The 18,140-nt window shown below is 27.9% G+C and overlaps 1 non-coding gene across 1 annotated transcript; it reads left to right on the top strand.

The window, feature by feature from the left end:
* Positions 1 to 5,348: 5,348 nt before the first annotated feature.
* Positions 5,349 to 17,868, top strand: LOC106694267 (uncharacterized). The gene is made up of 3 exons (XR_008403774.1): positions 5,349 to 5,622; positions 16,955 to 17,017; positions 17,099 to 17,868. It is a non-coding gene; the product is annotated as an uncharacterized LOC106694267 (transcript).
* Positions 17,869 to 18,140: the final 272 nt, after the last annotated feature.

The raw sequence follows: 18,140 nt of genomic DNA on the forward strand, positions 1-18,140 counted from the left end.
AAAAAAATTTTTTAGAATTAAATTAAAAACTCGTGTTTATTTTTTCAGAATTTAGACGAGTAATTTTTTAGTTATAAAAGAATATGAATATTCAAGCTATAATTTGAAAATTAATATTTCGATTATTTATTTTAATGTTATAAACCAATATAACAATTTTAAAAAACTCATCTGTTTCAAAAGTTATATAACTTTTTATTTAAAAAATGTCGGACATCGGCTAATTCCGGAAATTAAAATTGAAAATCGGAAAAAATAAAAAAATACTCGCGTAAATTAAAAAAATATTACATAAATCGAACAAGCTTTTTATTTTTGAATTAATTTATAAACTAGAGATAAATGATTCAAAACTTAATTTTGAATTCTAATCTAGATAATTATTTTTTTACTAAATTAAAATAGTAAACGTCCAAAGGACAGAAGAATAACCAGGAGTACTTTTTTCTATTCCAAAAAAATATTTTTTTTAAAGTTATAGAATTTTTAATTAAAAAAATGTCAGAATTTGACTAACTTCAGGGTGATCGTTAACTTTGAAATTTAGCTTGCCCAATATCTATGCCCGGTATCAAGCGGCACTATAAATAATTATTTTCACTGTATGTGGGGCTTAGAGATGCGGAATGACCGTAATTTTTATTTTCAGTCAGAAAACGGTCATAAGACCGTCCTGAGACCGTCTCATTATTTTAAAAAAATTCTGTAATGCTGGAATGACCGTCACGTTTCAAACGGTCACAATTTTCGTCATTTGCATCCGTATAGACGTTTTTGACAAAATTTTCGATTATAATTTATTCTCAAATAAAAACTATAAGAGAAATCGATCATTGTATTATCGAAATTTACCGAGATATTTCAGTTTTAGCTTGTATAGGTAATCATTTTAAAATCGAATAAATATAATTTTTTCATGTACCATTTCAACATTGTCTTCTAAAATAACTTTCAAATATTAAATGATGCAATAAATATGAAATGACATAAATTATACTATTATTATCACAAAAGTTTCTTTATTTAATAGTTTTTATTACATCTTTGTCTTTAACATTTCGTCTAGCTTCATATTTAAGGTTAATGACGATATCTTTTTTTTGAATAAATAATATTTTGTATCTTTTAGAGAATATTTGTAATAATTTTAATTATTTAAACCATTGCATAAAATATATTTTAATTTAGCTTTTGAGCATTAAATATTAGTATTGATATATTCACTAGATGGCAGCGTTTTCGCTTGCATGGTCCGTCGTTTAACAAACGGTCATGTGACTGTCTGATGACCAAAAAAAAATGTCAATGACAGGTGCTTTTTCATGCTGATGCTTGACGTTGCTTTTTATCGTCAAATTCGGTCACGTGATAAGAATTTTACATGTGCGCCACTCAGAAAAAATGTAGCGATAAAGCTAAATTTAGTTTAGCTTTTCTTGCTCGGTTATTAAGCGTCAAAGTCACTCAAACAATCGCATCGATAATAATCGATCTTTTCAAAACAACAATCTGTTACTTTGTGATTTCATAAATATAGCGAGTCCCAAACTAAGTATTAAGAAATATCGGATAGATTTTTGGTTTACGTTACCAGTTATAATATCAATTGTTACTTTGATTCTTTGACCCCTGATAGCTAAGTTGGCTGCAACCGTTAACTGCAAGTTGACGACAAGTTTCTCAGAAAGTTTTCGACAGATTGCAGCAGTAGATTGTCGCCAAATTTCTGGAAAACTTGGAAACAATTTGCAGTTAACAATTACAAAAGCTGAAAGTTGTCGACAACTTATCTTCAAGTTGGTCAAAACTCATGTACACCAATTTTCTGATCAGAAATTCCGGTTATCTTAACTTTGTATGTATATGAAAGACTTGACATCGTTACACCGACTTTCGATACTCGTGTATTATTTGTCGCTTAAATTTGACGCTAAACGCTATAATTTATCGCTACATTTTTTCTGGGTGGCGCAGATGTTAAATTCTCATCACGTGACCGAATTTGACGCTAAAAAGCAGCGTCAAGCGTCAGCATGAAAAAGCACCTTTAGCATGAAAAAGCACTTTTAAGCTAACTATCTTCAATAACCACTTCAGTTTGAAATTTACAATAATTCAATATTGAAATTGCTTGAAATTTGTTACCCGCATTTGCTGAAAATTTTACAGCAAAAGTTGAAAATAAAAATTTGTGGTTAATTTTTCTTCAATTTAAATTTAAATTGAAGTTACCTGAAGGTTACTTTCTACGAAAAAAAAGTTAGTAATGTTCATCTTTACCATTTGTGAAGGTAAGCAAATTTATGCATGAAATTGTCAACAATTTGACGGTAAGATAATACTCCAAAATTTTTCAAGTCAAATTAACAATAAATTGGCATAAAATTTGCCTGAAAATTGACGACAACTTCCTAGTCAACTTCTGAAGTGAATTTACATTCTGATTCGGGCAGTCAATTTACGTCAAATTCAATAGCAAGTTGCATACACATTGTTGTAAAAAATGGACAAGCCCGAAGTTGACGAAAAATTCAACGAAACTTTTGTAAGTAACCTTTTGCTAAAGCAAACTGTGGTATTAGGGAATATACTGTCAACTTAACCGTAACCGTTTGCTCTTCAACACTTTCCTTTAAGTTGGCTTCAGAAATTCTGAATCAGAATTGTCTTGTGATCGTTTTGTTTTTTGTAAAATTGATTACCTACTTAAGTTAAAACAGGTTTTTTACGTTTTTTTCGTTATTTTATGATTTTACAGATATGAACTATGATTCCTGTCTATTTATATAATTTATGAAAATAAATCAATATTCAAGAGATTATATATGCAGTATACTTACCGGATTTTCATTAAGAATATATTTTATATAAAGAATTTAGCCAATTATTTAGAGGTGGGTAGTTCCGTGAACATTCCGGATTGAATCTAGAACGTTTCCGGAGTGAAAAGGAACTAGTTCCTGGAATCATATCCGTGTAACTATTTGATGTTTTTAATTCTCATTAAGGTTCAGTATTTAGAACGTATACATACAAAATATTTCAGTATACACAACATCATGCTATGCGACCTACGTGTTTAAGACGCATTCACGGCGAATTACATTATTTTATTGTTATGTCCTGGGAGGTTACTAGGATCGGAGCTGACGCCACCTCCTGGACAGTGGGCAGTTCGTTGTCACGCGGGACCAAATTTTGAATTTGAAAACAGTGGATAAATTTATTGTTTACTACGATGATGATGATTATGATTGTTATTTAATGAAATAATTAAACTATGATTAAGGATAGATGTAATTGATAAAATAACTTTTATCTGAAGACTGAATTTTATTATAAAGTATGGATAAAACTTGATCAGTAATAACAGTTGTATTCGTAAAGAGTTCTCGGAGAGAAGTAAAGTTACATCAGACGGCAGAGAGATCTCGGACCTCCACTCTCCAACTTCTCCCCACTACTCTCATGTTCACACTCATGCTTATATGTATAAATACTTATATATCTATGTTCTTTACTAAATATTATACTTATACATTTATACTTTCTACTAATACGAATTTGAGATATAAGCTTATACATTTACGTTCTTTACTTTATCCATTCTATATCTTCTTATTACTTATATTATTTATATTCTATTTTCCCGTACTTGGATACAATCATTCGGTTAAATATTCTAGACTATCAGAGGTGTGTTCTATAATTATTCTATATTTAGTTATTCGTTACAATTGACATTATCATTTATCGTGAAACATCATTATAATTATTCTAATGCTATATTTCAATATTTCTATTAATTCATTTATTATATGAATCACTCTTTATTTAATATAAAAATATATATATTAACAATAATAGTTAAGTTCCTGTGATATGGTTTTCATTTATAAATAAGATTTATTTATTATATATTTCCTTTTCTTGTTTGCTTATAGAGTATGTATTTGTTTATAACCATATTTACTGTTAACTTTAGAACAAGGGCCTATTCATGATTTTTATGTGTGTGTTTCGTTTAGGTTTTAAGTATCAGGTGACAGAAAACGTTCCAAGACCACTCAAACTGTATTTATGTTTCTCTAAATATAAAATAAAGTTTATCCATCTATTTATTTAACTTTCTTATAATACAAATATATAATTTGATGAGTATGTGCCACGACGATTTGTGATTTAATTTATTTACTTCATATTGTTAAGACGCAATAAGTGTTGTAGGATATTAATATATTATTTCAAATGGAATTTAAATGCGCGTTTCTTATATATCTTGAGTTTACTAATTAATTAACAGGTGGAGGCACCTGAGGCTGTTGAGGACATAACATTATACTAAATAGAGAATGAATTGTGATTGGTATTCAACTCAAAATTCCATAAAAAATCACCAATTAAAAATTATTCCCCTACCCAATTTTTCTGCTGCTTGACTGCTTGGTGGTAATGATGACAGTGGCGCAAAAGAGAATTAGTGAGCATACTAAAGTAAATTTTAAGGAAAGACTGGATACGTATCCGACAAAAGACATAGTTCATGGAGCTATACATGTCCGAAACTACCCACCTCTACAATTATTATTTCAATATCTTAAATTTATGACTTACATTATGACATACACATTTTTAAAAAACAAATATTTATTTACTTGTTTTTAGGTATTTTTGAGATAATTAGACATTCATTTATTCATTACATGTATTTTAATAATTTACTTCAACTATAAAAATAGATTCAAGCAGTAAATTCTTCATAAAATAACTGACTAACTTAAATACCTAGCAGTAACGCATTTGGCTATGATCGTAATTTAGAATAAACAATATATTCAATTATGATTGTACGGACACATATGTATTTAAATCAATAAAAAGTAATAAATGTAAAAGTTTGCGATTTATTACAAAGCTAAGGAATAGTACACCGTACCTGCGCATTTCCCTCCAAAACATATTATTAGTCTTAATTCAAATGTATTCTGCTAGATGGCAGAGGGGTGTGACAGTCACGTCACAACTACAATTGTCACAAAACCTTTTTGTGACGGTCATAAGAGGGTAAAATTACTCGTCACGAGACGGGATGGGGACACTTTGCCAACAAAATGGCTGCCTAGACAGAAATTTACAAGGTAGGCGGCAGTCATAGTAAAGGGAAATGGGGGGATATTACCAACAACTCATAAAGGAGTTCACACATAGAGTCATGAGTAATAATTGGTGCCATTGGCGTAGCATTTAGGAATAGTATAAATATCAAATACAAGTACTATATTTAGATAAAGCAGATTTTACAAAATAGTCTGCAGGTTTATTAATAGATGGCATATTCATACTGAAAATTGGTTAGATAATAAATTTCTTAGAGAACATGTATGAAAATAGTAAGCATGCCGATTGGTTTATATATTGAAGGGAAGTGAATCTTTTAATATTATTATTTATAATAGTAATAAACAATTACAACCGATGTAAACTCTAATGATATGATTTTTATAATTCTAAATATAGTATAATAATATATCTAATCAGCATCTGAGTGAGAAATTGTACGATAGTGCTATTATTTAAAAAAAATTATCTTGTAACCAATTTTAATAAAAAAGTTTAGTACAGGTAAATAATATTATAATTATTTATAGAATTTTAAATGCATTTTATCAAAAATATTCCAAACACAGATTAATTAAATTAATATACAATATAACGATTGATAAGTTTACTTTTGGTTTTCGATTTAAATATTTTTTGATTTTATTATTTTCTTGACATTAGAAAAGAATCGATTTGATTTCCCTATAGGTTTTGTTAGGCTTAAGAAATGAATTAATTTTTGTAATTTCTGTATTCTGCTTCTTATTGTTATAATTTAATTAGCCGGCGAAATGTAAGAACAAAACTTTCGTATAGAAACCTTTTAGGTTACTTTATACTTTTAACGTTCTTTAATTCCTTCTCAGATTAATCAGGGTTAGTAATTGATACCTAATTTGGCATTTTATTTAATATAAATATTTTTGATGGACATCGATTAATATGATATTGTCCGCATGAAAAAGAACAAAATCCTTAAATTTCGTTAAATATCAATATTTGTAATGAAAATTATGCACTTCTCCGTGATTTCTATCACGAGCAAACAGTACAAACTCAAATTTCCGCTGTATGTCATTTTTGACTGCCAATTGAAGAGATAGATTCTCGCAGTCAATTTAGAAGATTATTGATAGGATTCGTATGGATCTGATTCAAATGCGAATTTTTTTAGTATTTAACTGTTGTTTATTATGATGCTGCGGTTATTTTTCAATAGACATCGATAAACATGAAATTGTCTGATTGGATAACAGAGAAATATAATATTTTGCAAAATTTCAATTTTCAATAGGAGCATTTTGTAGTTCTACACGATTCCCATCACGAACAACCCTAATAGTCACTTTGCATTGAAATTGACTGTTTTATGCTGAAATTACCTGAAATCTGCTGCCCGAATTTGCTGACATCTTCACACCAAAAGTTGAAAATCAGAATTTGCGGTAAATCTTTTTTTCAATTTAAAGGTAAACTTTTACGAAAAAAAAAATCGCTCATGTTCATTCTTACCATTTCAGAAGATAAGGAAATTTTCACATACGATTGTCTACAATTTAAAAGTAAAAATATACTTAACAATTTTTCAAGTCAAATTAATGATAAATTGACTTAAAATTTGCCTGAAAATTAAAGACAACTTTTTTCTTGTCAACTTTTGAAGTGACTTTGTATTCTAATTCGGGCAGTAAATTCACGTCAAATTCAATAGCAAGTTGCATACAAATTGTCGTAAAAAGTGGAAAAGTCAGAAGTTGACGGAAATTCGACGAAAAATACTTTTGATAGGTTTCGTATGGATTCGATTCCAATGCTAATTTTTTCAGTATTTATGTGTTGCTCATCGTCATGCTGCTCTTTTTTTTCAATAGACATCGACAGACATGAAATTGTCCACTTAAAAGAGAGAATGCATGGTTTATAATAGAATGAATGACTATAATATGATTTAATTATCGAAAATGGAGTTCATAAGATACAATATTTATTAAAGACTTTGGAATTATTATGCTTAATAGCTTGACGATTAGAACAGTTAAATTTTACTACATATATAGGTAGATTTCGTTGATAAAAAATAAAATATATTAATGTTAAAGAAATATTAATTTTACTTTGCCATTTTCGACAGTATCAAGCAAAATATTAATATAATTATTGTTATTCTTAACATCCTTATTGTTATTTTTATTCAATTTTTTGAGAAAAATAGTAGACTGCAAAGAGACTGTAAGGCAGAAACAGAAGTAAATGTCAATTTTTTTTTATGAATCATTTATACAATCAGTACACAATAAAATTGAATGATTTTGACAGACCGGTTTCTCACATCTAGAGCAAAACGTGCGAACTTTTTTATCTGCCTTTCAAGGGCAAACAATACACCTGACAGGCTTATCTTTTATTTGTCAAAAGTTTTTGTTGCACATTTGAGGGACAAATAATTTGCAGCTCCATCACGTAATTCTCGTGATAAGTACTGACAGGTAGCCCTCTTTTTTATCTGATATTTTACGAGTTCCAATCCAAGCCGCTTAAAAAATTCTTTTCGAGATAATGTATGATTGTATTTAGTGTGGTAAATAATAAAACTGTGTAGACAGGCAACGTCGATCATAAAACACCAGAGTTTTAAAAGAAGTCGCTTTGTCTGTTTAATCGTAGAATACTTATTAAAAAGCTCGTCGATAGTAAAACCACACATATTTTTAGCGTCTTTTTGGAGTGAATAAGTTGAATCACCGCAAATTTCCTCAGAAGTTTTACAACTTTCGTCTAATATCACCTTAGTGCCTTTATTTTGCAATTTCAATATATACTTAAGAGCATCTCGATGAGTCGAAGAATCGGTGTCGGAATCATTAAATTTCTTTTTATCATAAAATTCGAAATTAGAGACATAACAGTAATTTGAATCCACAATCAAATACACAACAAAGCCTGGAGCTGTGCCAACTTTGTTGAGCCGCTCAACAGATACAGTTTTTTATATTAAATATTTTCTGCTTATGGTGATATTAGAACTTGTTTCAAAATTTTGTTTACAATTTTTAATAAACGCTCCTAATATCATTCCAATTTCATTAGAACCCTGGTGGAAATCGTTTTTTCGCAGCAGTCTGAATAATACTTGCAGCATTCTGAATAAAAATTCTACAAGTATTATGGCTCTGAAAAGATCTGAAATATTCTAAAAAAGTATGAAAAAAAGCTGTTTGAGATGTTTTACGCAATTTAAAGACTGAAACCATAAAAGTTTTTAGACTCTTCTAAAAGAGTTTTTCAGAATAAATCAGAGATTTTGTATTCACATAACGGAAATAAGTATAATACTTTGTAAGACTTTTTCAGTGCTAATAAGTAATTTTAAAAAATATTTAGAGTTTTGGAAAATCAGTGACTGAATTTTTCAGACATATGGAATACTTTTCGTTGGAGGGAAAAAATTGGATGGGAGTAATTTCGTTAGGAGGGAAATATTATTAAAATCATTTTATTTTTCTTTTATTTCATTCCTTATTTTATTTTAAAAGTTATAACGTTATCACTTAAAACATACAACTGGTCTTCAATAATTAATAAAAAAAAGGATAACTATTTCTCTATAGTATTTTGAAATATAATAAAATGTTTTCTTACTATTACAGAGTTTACGTATACTTATAAACTATTTTACATCGTTTTCATACGTATATATTTTTATATATATTAGGGTGTTTCAGAAAAAAAAAATTTTTTTCTTATGGCCTCAAAAGCTAGTCTTAGGTATAAAAAAAATCCTCCCAAGAAAGCAACTCGAAATCTCAATTCTACTAAGAGTTCAACGAATACTTATTTTCCCATTCAAATTGCATGTAAAAAAAATTTTTTTTTTGTTTTTTAAAAATAAAAGTATTGAAAAATTTCCTTTTCGAAAATCGAAGCACACAGCTCTGTAGAAAATTAAATTCTCTACAAAAAAGCTTCTGATTGTTTTCTCCGGAGAACTAACAGAAAAAAAGTTATGAAGCTTTAAACTATATTAAATAGTATAACTTCATGTTTCCATTATATTAAACAGTTTTTTAAATAGAAATTTAGGTTTTTTCTTCTGAACTAATGTTATCTGTCAATTTTTTTTGAATACATGGGAAAAATTTTCCTTACTTTAAGAACAGAACTTTTTTTTTAAATTAAAAATACAGAAAGAAAAAAAATTTCTAATTCTAAAAAAAAAATTTTTCTTTCGAAATTATTACGAAAAATAAGTAAGATTTCAGAAATCTTTTTGAAACACCTTACTGATTATACATAGCATATAGATTCACCATATAAACATGTACACGTAATAAAATCCGGAAATTATCTTTACGTTAAGTTTTCAATTCACTATTGTTTCAAGCTTCATAACTTTTTTTCTGTTAGTTGGACGAAGAAAACACTCAAGGGCTTTTTTTGTAGAGAATTTGATTTGCTACAAGACCACGTACTTTGATTTTCGACAAAAAATTTTTTAAATACTTTTATATACAAAAAACAAAAAACAAAATTTTTCACACGTAATTTAAATGAGAAAATTAATATAAGTCGAGCTCTTAGCAGGATTGAGCTTTCAAGCTACTCTTTTGGGAGGATTTTTCTAATACCTAAGACGAACTTTTAAGACTATAAGACTTTAAAAAAAAAGAAATGTTTATTTTGAAACACCCTAATATATATATATATATATATATATATATATATATATATATATATATATATATATATATATATATATATATATATATATATATATATATATATATATATATATATATATATATGTAGTGTCTAAAATACAACTCAGCAATTTTATTTTATTTTATATTTTTAGTTGTAAGATTTTAGTTTTTCGTTTAAACTTAAAGTTGTAAAACTAAGGATTAAGATGGCCATAAAGCAATAAAACAGTTGGACAGACTGTTACCAGATGTCAAAGTAATATCGAGTCCTTTAGTTATATCTCTTAAAATAAGTAAATACAGGAATATTGTAAAGAAAGAAATAGAAAAAAACAGTACGAGGTATGAAGTATGAGTATGAGGGTGAGAAGGGGCAAACAGGCCCAATAGTATTAAGAATAGTTGTAATCTGGGAGTGTTAGATAAACTACCCTGAGGAGCAGACGTGCTCACCAATGTAACCTCGATTTAAATAAATCATCTTGTTATTTCTTAATCCTATCTTCTCTCTCAACCTGCGATCTCTTATAAACTTAATAATATTCCTATTAAATTATATTATACTACATATATATATATACATATATATATATATATATATATATATATATACATATATATATATACACTCATGCCATAATTTGAAAGAAGAGAAAAACTTTCTAGTAACTAAACCAATGTATAGGTCGGTTTTTGAAAAAAAAATTTTTTTGTATTTTTAACATCCATTAAAAGTAAGTACAAAAAAAGGACTATTTTTGGTTTTTTAGTAAATCAACCGCTACTCTGCAAATATCGATAAAAAAAATAATGCTGCCAGGGACTTTTTTAGCTTAATGTACCCCCAATAACCCTGCAAATTTTTAAATTGATCCATCGAGCCGTTTTCGGGGTGGATTGACAAAAATTTTGCAAAACAATTAAAGGAACAAGTTTTGTTCCTTTAATTGTGTAATCATAATCAGAATGAAAAAATATTTTTTTTCGACTTTTCTCAAATTTTTGCATTCGTTACAAATCAAATGCAAGAAAAAGACAAAAAATAAATTCCGAAAAATGTCAAAAAAAAAATGAAGAAAATGAAAAAATTGCAACTTGTTTTTTTGAGTTTGAAACTTTTTTTTTTTTTTTTGACATTTTTCGGAATTTATTTTTTGTCTTTTTCTTGCATTTGATTTGTAACGAATGCAAAAATTTGAGAAAAGTCGAAAAAAAATATTTTTTCATTCTGATTATAATTACACAATTAAAGGAACGAAACTTGTTCCTTTAATTGTTTTGCAAAACTTTTGTCAATCCACCCCGAAAACGGCTCGATGGATCAATTTAAAAATTTGCAGGGTTATTGGGGGTACATTAAGCTAAAAAAGTCCCTCGCAACATTATTTTTTTTATCGATATTTGCAGAGTAGCGGTTGATTTACTAAAAAACCAAAAATAGTCCTTTTTTTGTACTTACTTTTAATGGATGTTAAAAATACAGAAAAATTTTTTTCCAAAAAATGATGGGGGGGTTTTGTAGAGAATTTATTTAAGTTTTTAACGCCGCCCTCCAATTTACTGTGCGATCATTGGTACCTGAAATATCGATGATCAAACCTAAAAATTTCATTTTTTACCCAAAACTGGTAAATCATCTATCTAAAAAATTTGAACAATTTATATTCTCAAAGGAAATTTAATTCTCTACAAAAAATCTCTCTTAATAAATTGACGTAAAACGAGCCGTCTTCTTGTAACCTATTTTGGATTTTTGTAATTACTAAAAATAATGAAATTTTTTCTAGTCAAGATACGTATTTTTGAAGGAAATTAAATGCTCTACAAAAAAGGTCTGTTAATATTTTTTGCTAAATTCACTCCTTCGTAAGTTATTCAAGGTTGAAATTGAGTTAAAACGACTTAAATAACCTGATTTTTCTTTTTTTTTTTTTAACTTCCCGCTAAGAAAATCGACGATTTTCAAATTTTCGGGAAGTTATTGTTTTCACCCCGATTTTCGAAAATCGAGTTTCCATCAGATGTCGACGTTTTGAGTTGCTAGGAAGCTATTCTGACTATTTTCAGAATGATGTCCGAGTGTGTGTATGTATGTGTGTGTGTGTATGTGTGTGTGTATGTATGTAAACTCTTTGTAACTTTTGAACTAATGAATCGATTTGGATGGTTGAGGTGGCAATCGAAAGAGCTTGTTGGCCATCAACTTTTCTGGAAATTTCAGATTATTTGATCGAATAGACTCGAAAATATTTGCGAATTACGAAAAAAAAAAAAATTTTTTTTTTAGTTTTTTATTGATTTCTCAAAAACGACTTATACGATCGACATTAAAATGTAATCAGCTTTAGTACCCAATAAAACGCGTCGATTGCCACCTCAAACATCAAAATCGGATAATTCGTTCCAGAGTTATCGCGGGAGAAAGAAATGGTGAAAAACGGTTTTTTCTAAATATTTTCGAAACGACTGACGCGATCGATTTCAAATTTTAATGAGCTCTAGAATTCAATAAAACGCGCCGATTGCCGCCTTAGACATCTCAATCGGTTAATTTTTTCGAGAGATATCGCGGGAGAAAGAAATTGTGGATAATGGTTTTTTCCAAATATTTTCGAAATGACTGACCCGATTAATTCCAAATTTTTTTTTTTAGTATTTTGAAAGTATTTCAAAAACGACTTGATCAATCAATTCAAAAATCTGATCAGTTATAGAACTCAATAAAATATGTCGATTGTCGCCTTGAACGTCTTAATCGGTTTAGTTGTTCGAGAGATATCGTTTGAGAAAAAATCGTAAAAAACGTTTTCTCTCGAAAACAAAGGCATACCAAAGTATTTTCGAGCTCGAAGAGAAAATGTATCTACAACAATTTTCTGAGCTCAAGGAGCTCGAAATAGGCGGGAAGTTTTGGGGCTGGCCCGCAGGGTCAACCGACAGACCGATTTTTTTTTTTGTTTTTTTTTATTATTATATTATATAATTTTATATTATATATATATATATATATATATAATTAAATATTATATAATTATATGATATTATATAAAATACCGTGGGAAAAAAACATGTTTTTTTTTATAATCGAAAAAAAATTTTGGCACGTCATAATTACTGAAAAAATCTTTGAAAAAACAAAAAAAAAAAATTTCGGAAAATTTCTTGCGCCAAAATATCTTTATTTTATGTGCGTACATCGACTGGATTATAAAGTATTTATAACGCATCAACTTCGGCAAAATATTATATATACATTATGTAACAAAAGATGAACAATAAGTGTGTGACATAAATATATTATTATTATGATTATAATTATTTTTAATTATTATAAAAGTGATCGATTTGATGATAGTTAATGTTCTTACAATAGTACCTAATTGAGATAATACGCAAAGTACACTAGACACACACACACACACACACACACACACACACACACATGTGCGTGTGAGTTATTATGAAAACTTTAAATAGGTATATTTTTCCGATTGCCGCCTGGACTGTAAGTCACAAAAGAAAACAGAATTTAAACATCTAGTTCAAATATATATTTTACCTAAGTGTTAATAAAATGAGTAAGAGAAGCATTCACTATGTGTGCGTACTTTAAGAAGTGTAAAAAAAAATGTTTTTTTTTTTTTTTTTTTTTTTTTTTTTTTTTTTTTTTTTCAAGATTTCAGTCTCAAAAGTTTCTTTAGAACCTAAAAAATCCTGATAAAAAATCAGCTCGATATCTCTAAAATTGCGCAGACGCTTGACATTTTTATTTTCCCATTAAAAATACACGGAAAAAAATTTATTTTTAAATATTTCCTCAAAAAATTAAATGAAAAATTTTTTTCCAAAAAAAATCGAATTCCCCACAAAAATTTCCTAAATAGCCATATTCGTAACTCTAATGCAAAAAAAGTTACTGACCTCCAAAGTTCAAGAAAAATAGATTTTCTGTTAAAGATTCCAAATTAAAATTAAAAAAACAAATACCACCAATTAAACAACAACAAAGTGAAGACAGTAATTGTACAAAAATATTATTTTTGTTTTTTGAAATTTGGAGGCTTGTAACTTTTTTTTGAGTTATAGTTACAATCATGACAATTCAGAACATTTTTGTAGGGAAATTGATTTCCTGTAGAAGTCTACCAGTCATAATTGGAAGAAAAAAATTTTTATTTAATTTTTTAAAGAAAAAGAAAAAAAAATTTTTTTACTTGTATTTTAAATCGGAAAATCAAATTGTCAAGCACCAGTGCAATTTTAGAGATATCAGACTAATTTCTAAGGAGAATAAATTTTCCAAAGTGAAAACTAGATTTTTAAGCATAGACTTAAATACATACAATTGTCAATTAATTATTTATTAATTAATCTTGAAAAATCTCCGAATGTTTGAAATAGTAAATTTTTTTATTGTAATTAAAATTAAAAAAAAAATTAGGTATGACACATCGATATCAAGTTTTTTAGCACCTAAAAAAATTTCTGTGGCTTATGGAAAAATTTCTTTTTGAATTTCAACTTATTTGTAAATATAAATACTACTATAGGCAGTCAGATGCTATTCATTGAAGAAAAAATTGAAAACCTTGCAAATTTATCAGTTATATACATAAATATTAGACTGTGCCAAAATAATTTTTTTTTCTTTCGATTAAACGTATCTTAAAAGTTTCTTCAATATGAAAAAAAAAAAATTCTCTTAAAGTTTGAGCTCAACATCTCAAAAATTAAGGTGGCGCAAAGAGGGGTTTCCTTTCCCATTTAAATAACATTGTAAAATTTTTTTGTTTTTATTTTTAAAATAACTACACGAAGAAATTTTTTTTATTAATTTTGCTCTCGACTATTTTATAGGAAATTTTATTTTCTACAAAATTGTTCGTGTCCATTTTTTTCTAAACTCAATAGAAACAAAGTTACAGAGGGCCGAATAGGAGGAAAAAAATAAGTAATGAATTAATAACAGAAAAAAATTTATTATTTTAACTTATCAATTAATTAACTCAATTCACTTCATTATTCATCAAAAATTTTTGAATTTAACATTGTTTTGAATTAATCACAACATAAAATTTACAATAAAACAGAGATAAATTATAATTAAAATTAAAACAGAAATTAATTTCAATTATAAGGCCGAGAACATCAAAATAATCTTATAAATCAGACAAACAACACAGTAGACCAGGTAAAAAAAATGTAATCGGTACCATCATGTGAATATTTAATGTAGTAGATGCGTAAAAACATTGAATTTGAATTAATTGGCTTTTCATAAAAGTATGACAGTCCTGATCTTACCTTATACTTGGTAATTACGTACTGAAAAAATATATATCTGTGTTAAAAAGAAATATGCGTAAGAAATTATGTCTCATGTACGAGACATAATACATGAAATATATTATTTTTGTTCGGATATTTAATTTAGTATGGAAGTTAGGCAACATAAGTTCAATGAGACATATCGGTATTTACATAACGTAAGAGTAAACTCGGTCCATTAACAGTAATTGCTACAACTTCATCAATATTTCAAATAATTAAAAAACCAAAGAAACCAAACTGGCTCTCTTTCAAACTGGTGATTTATTTTCACGTGCCGTGATAATAATGAATCAAATCCATTTAGAACAAACATTAAAGTCGAAATTTAAAGAAAATTAAACAAAAATTCAAATTTCATTGTTATAATAATTAGCACTCGTTAAAAACCCAGCACTAATAACAGTGCATGTGAAAAAGTTTTTTTCAACAGTTATTAAGTTTTAATAGTTTTTTATAGATATCAAACTATTATATTCATTAGTATATTAGAGTTGATTGACGGTGATATTTGTTTTTTTAATATTATTTATAATTAGTTGAACATGAGAAAATAGTTATCTTGAAAAGAAGAACTTGAAACTTTATTATTTTTGAGAACTCCGGAAAAATGCATTTCGTCGTAAACTTTGTCTCTACAAAATTAATTTCTATTTTTAAGAATAACGCCATTTTCCGACACGTAATTTTTGATTCATTTTCAAAGACATATTATGCTTAACCAACCAGATTAAAAAAAAAACTAAATGGTCCAACTTTTGATTTTTTTTTTTTTTTCAAACTTTTAAAGTTGCAACTGACAATTATTTTATTTTGTAAGTTCGGATTACAAATAAAAGTAAAAAAATTCGTTCATTTTGCTAAAAAATTATTTTTGAAAAAAAAAAAAAAAATTCATTGAAAAAGTATAAGATTACCCGAATAATAATTTTGTTGGTATGTAGGTTGAAACTCTTTATTTGGTTGACATGTGTTGATGTATCGAGATATGAGGAGATCAAAACTGAAATGTACATATATCTACTTAGGTCATGAAATATACGGAGATCAACGTACAGCTGAATAGCTACACGTACATTACAATTTTAATAGCATTATATCTATTATCTCTAAAAATTTTTGATACACTTGTTGTGTGTAATCAAATGTAATAAATGTAATAAAATAAGACATATCCTCACACGATTATTTTATATTAATCCAAAATAAATCAGTAATAAACAAAAAAAAAATACACGTATAGAAAATTGGAAATGATTAAGCCTCTAAGCTAATCGATTTGTTCTAAAGAGCAAAAGACCATGAAGCTTAGGTCCGTTAAATAAAGTAAAAATCATTCAAACTTTGTTAGAGTAGCTTTTAGCGATTGTAAGATTCGATGGATATATTTGCTTAATTTAGTATTTTAGTGATTTTATTTACCTCTGTGTATCACGTGTGCCTTCGGAAAAAAAAGTAATTATCAAAAAGACTTTTTTAAACAATGCTCAGCAATAAAATGTTAATTTAGGTATTTTTTTTTAATATTAATATGGCCAATAGATAATTAAAAGTGCATTCACTTAGATTAGAAATACAAGCGAACGTGACATTGCGTAGTTTAATAAGCAAATGAAGCAAATGGTAAAAAATGCACTATCGATTGTAGATTGTTTTGCTTATATTATTATTATACATTATAATTTCAAGTTACAGAAAAAATTCCGCTTGTACATTGAAAGTAGAGCTTAACTTGGAATAAAATTTGTTTTTGGGAACTTAAATCATTATTCAGCAGGTGCGAAAGTAAAAATTTATTTTCAGTCATTAATAATCTTTATTTGCAGGTTCAACAATTAACTACAAATACTCATGGGAGGCACATTAATGTAACTCATGGCAGTAATGAGGTGAGTTAAAAAATATTTTGAAAATGTGAAAAAATATTTAAAGCAGTGAAAAGTCTTTCTTTATCTACGACTTTGTTTCAGGAAGTACAGAACAATAATAACAATGAAACAATAGAAAAATTAATGGAGGAAAATAGGCAATTAAATGACGAAATGCAACCAATGCCCCGTCAACGACATTCTGATGATAATAATGAAGATCTCCAACGACTACAACGACAACAAGAACAACAATTACAAGAGCAACGACTAAAACAGCGATCAGAAGAAATGCTACGACAAAGATAAAACCAACGACAAGAACAACAATTGGCAGATCAATGACGACAACAGCGATTAAAAGAACTACAAAGGCAACAGAAACTAAGACAAGTCCAGGAATTAGAAGAACATCGGCGACGACAGCGATTAGTAGAACAACGTCGGCAGCAACTACAACACGCCGAAAATGAAGAAGATCAGCGCATAATTGACCCAGTTCACGTTGGAGGACAAATATACGTTTCTAGCCGTTCACATACCGAAGCATTTAGACAGTATAAACCATCAAAATTTATAACGGTAATGTCACATGCGATTTGGGGGTATCGAAATTTGGCTCTTCGAGCGGTTAAAATTACTAAAAGAAACCAAAGTAAATTGCCATTAACACCTGAAAAGAGAGTGGTCCTGGAACACCAATATCATAAATTTCTAAAAAAAAGAAATTTATCTAACGAGATGGTCATCATGGAACGAAATAACATTAATACGTATTTAGGACGTTCTATTACAAGTGCAGAAAAAAAAGCAATGGGATCAGGATAATGCATGTAATATGGAGATTTAAGTTAAAATAAATACAGATACTAAAATACTCGATTTACTAATTTGCTCATAAATAATAAGTAGATCCTTACCGATTTCCAGCTACAAAATACAAAAAAAATAACAGTTATTCACAAATATTTTTTTTTTTCCAACTGGTTCAAGTCTTCAACTGATTAAAGACAAAAGCTGCACTACACTGTGAAAATTTTCCAAAAAATTTTACTATGGGTGCATTGTAATACCGGACCATAAGAAAACTGGTACAAAATTTACAAGTGTCCCATTGCAAAATGTATGCGCATAGGTCCCAATC

The sequence above is a fragment of the Microplitis demolitor genome, chromosome 5 (assembly GCF_026212275.2).
Source record: "Microplitis demolitor isolate Queensland-Clemson2020A chromosome 5, iyMicDemo2.1a, whole genome shotgun sequence".
Classification (NCBI taxonomy): Eukaryota; Metazoa; Arthropoda; class Insecta; order Hymenoptera; family Braconidae; genus Microplitis; species Microplitis demolitor.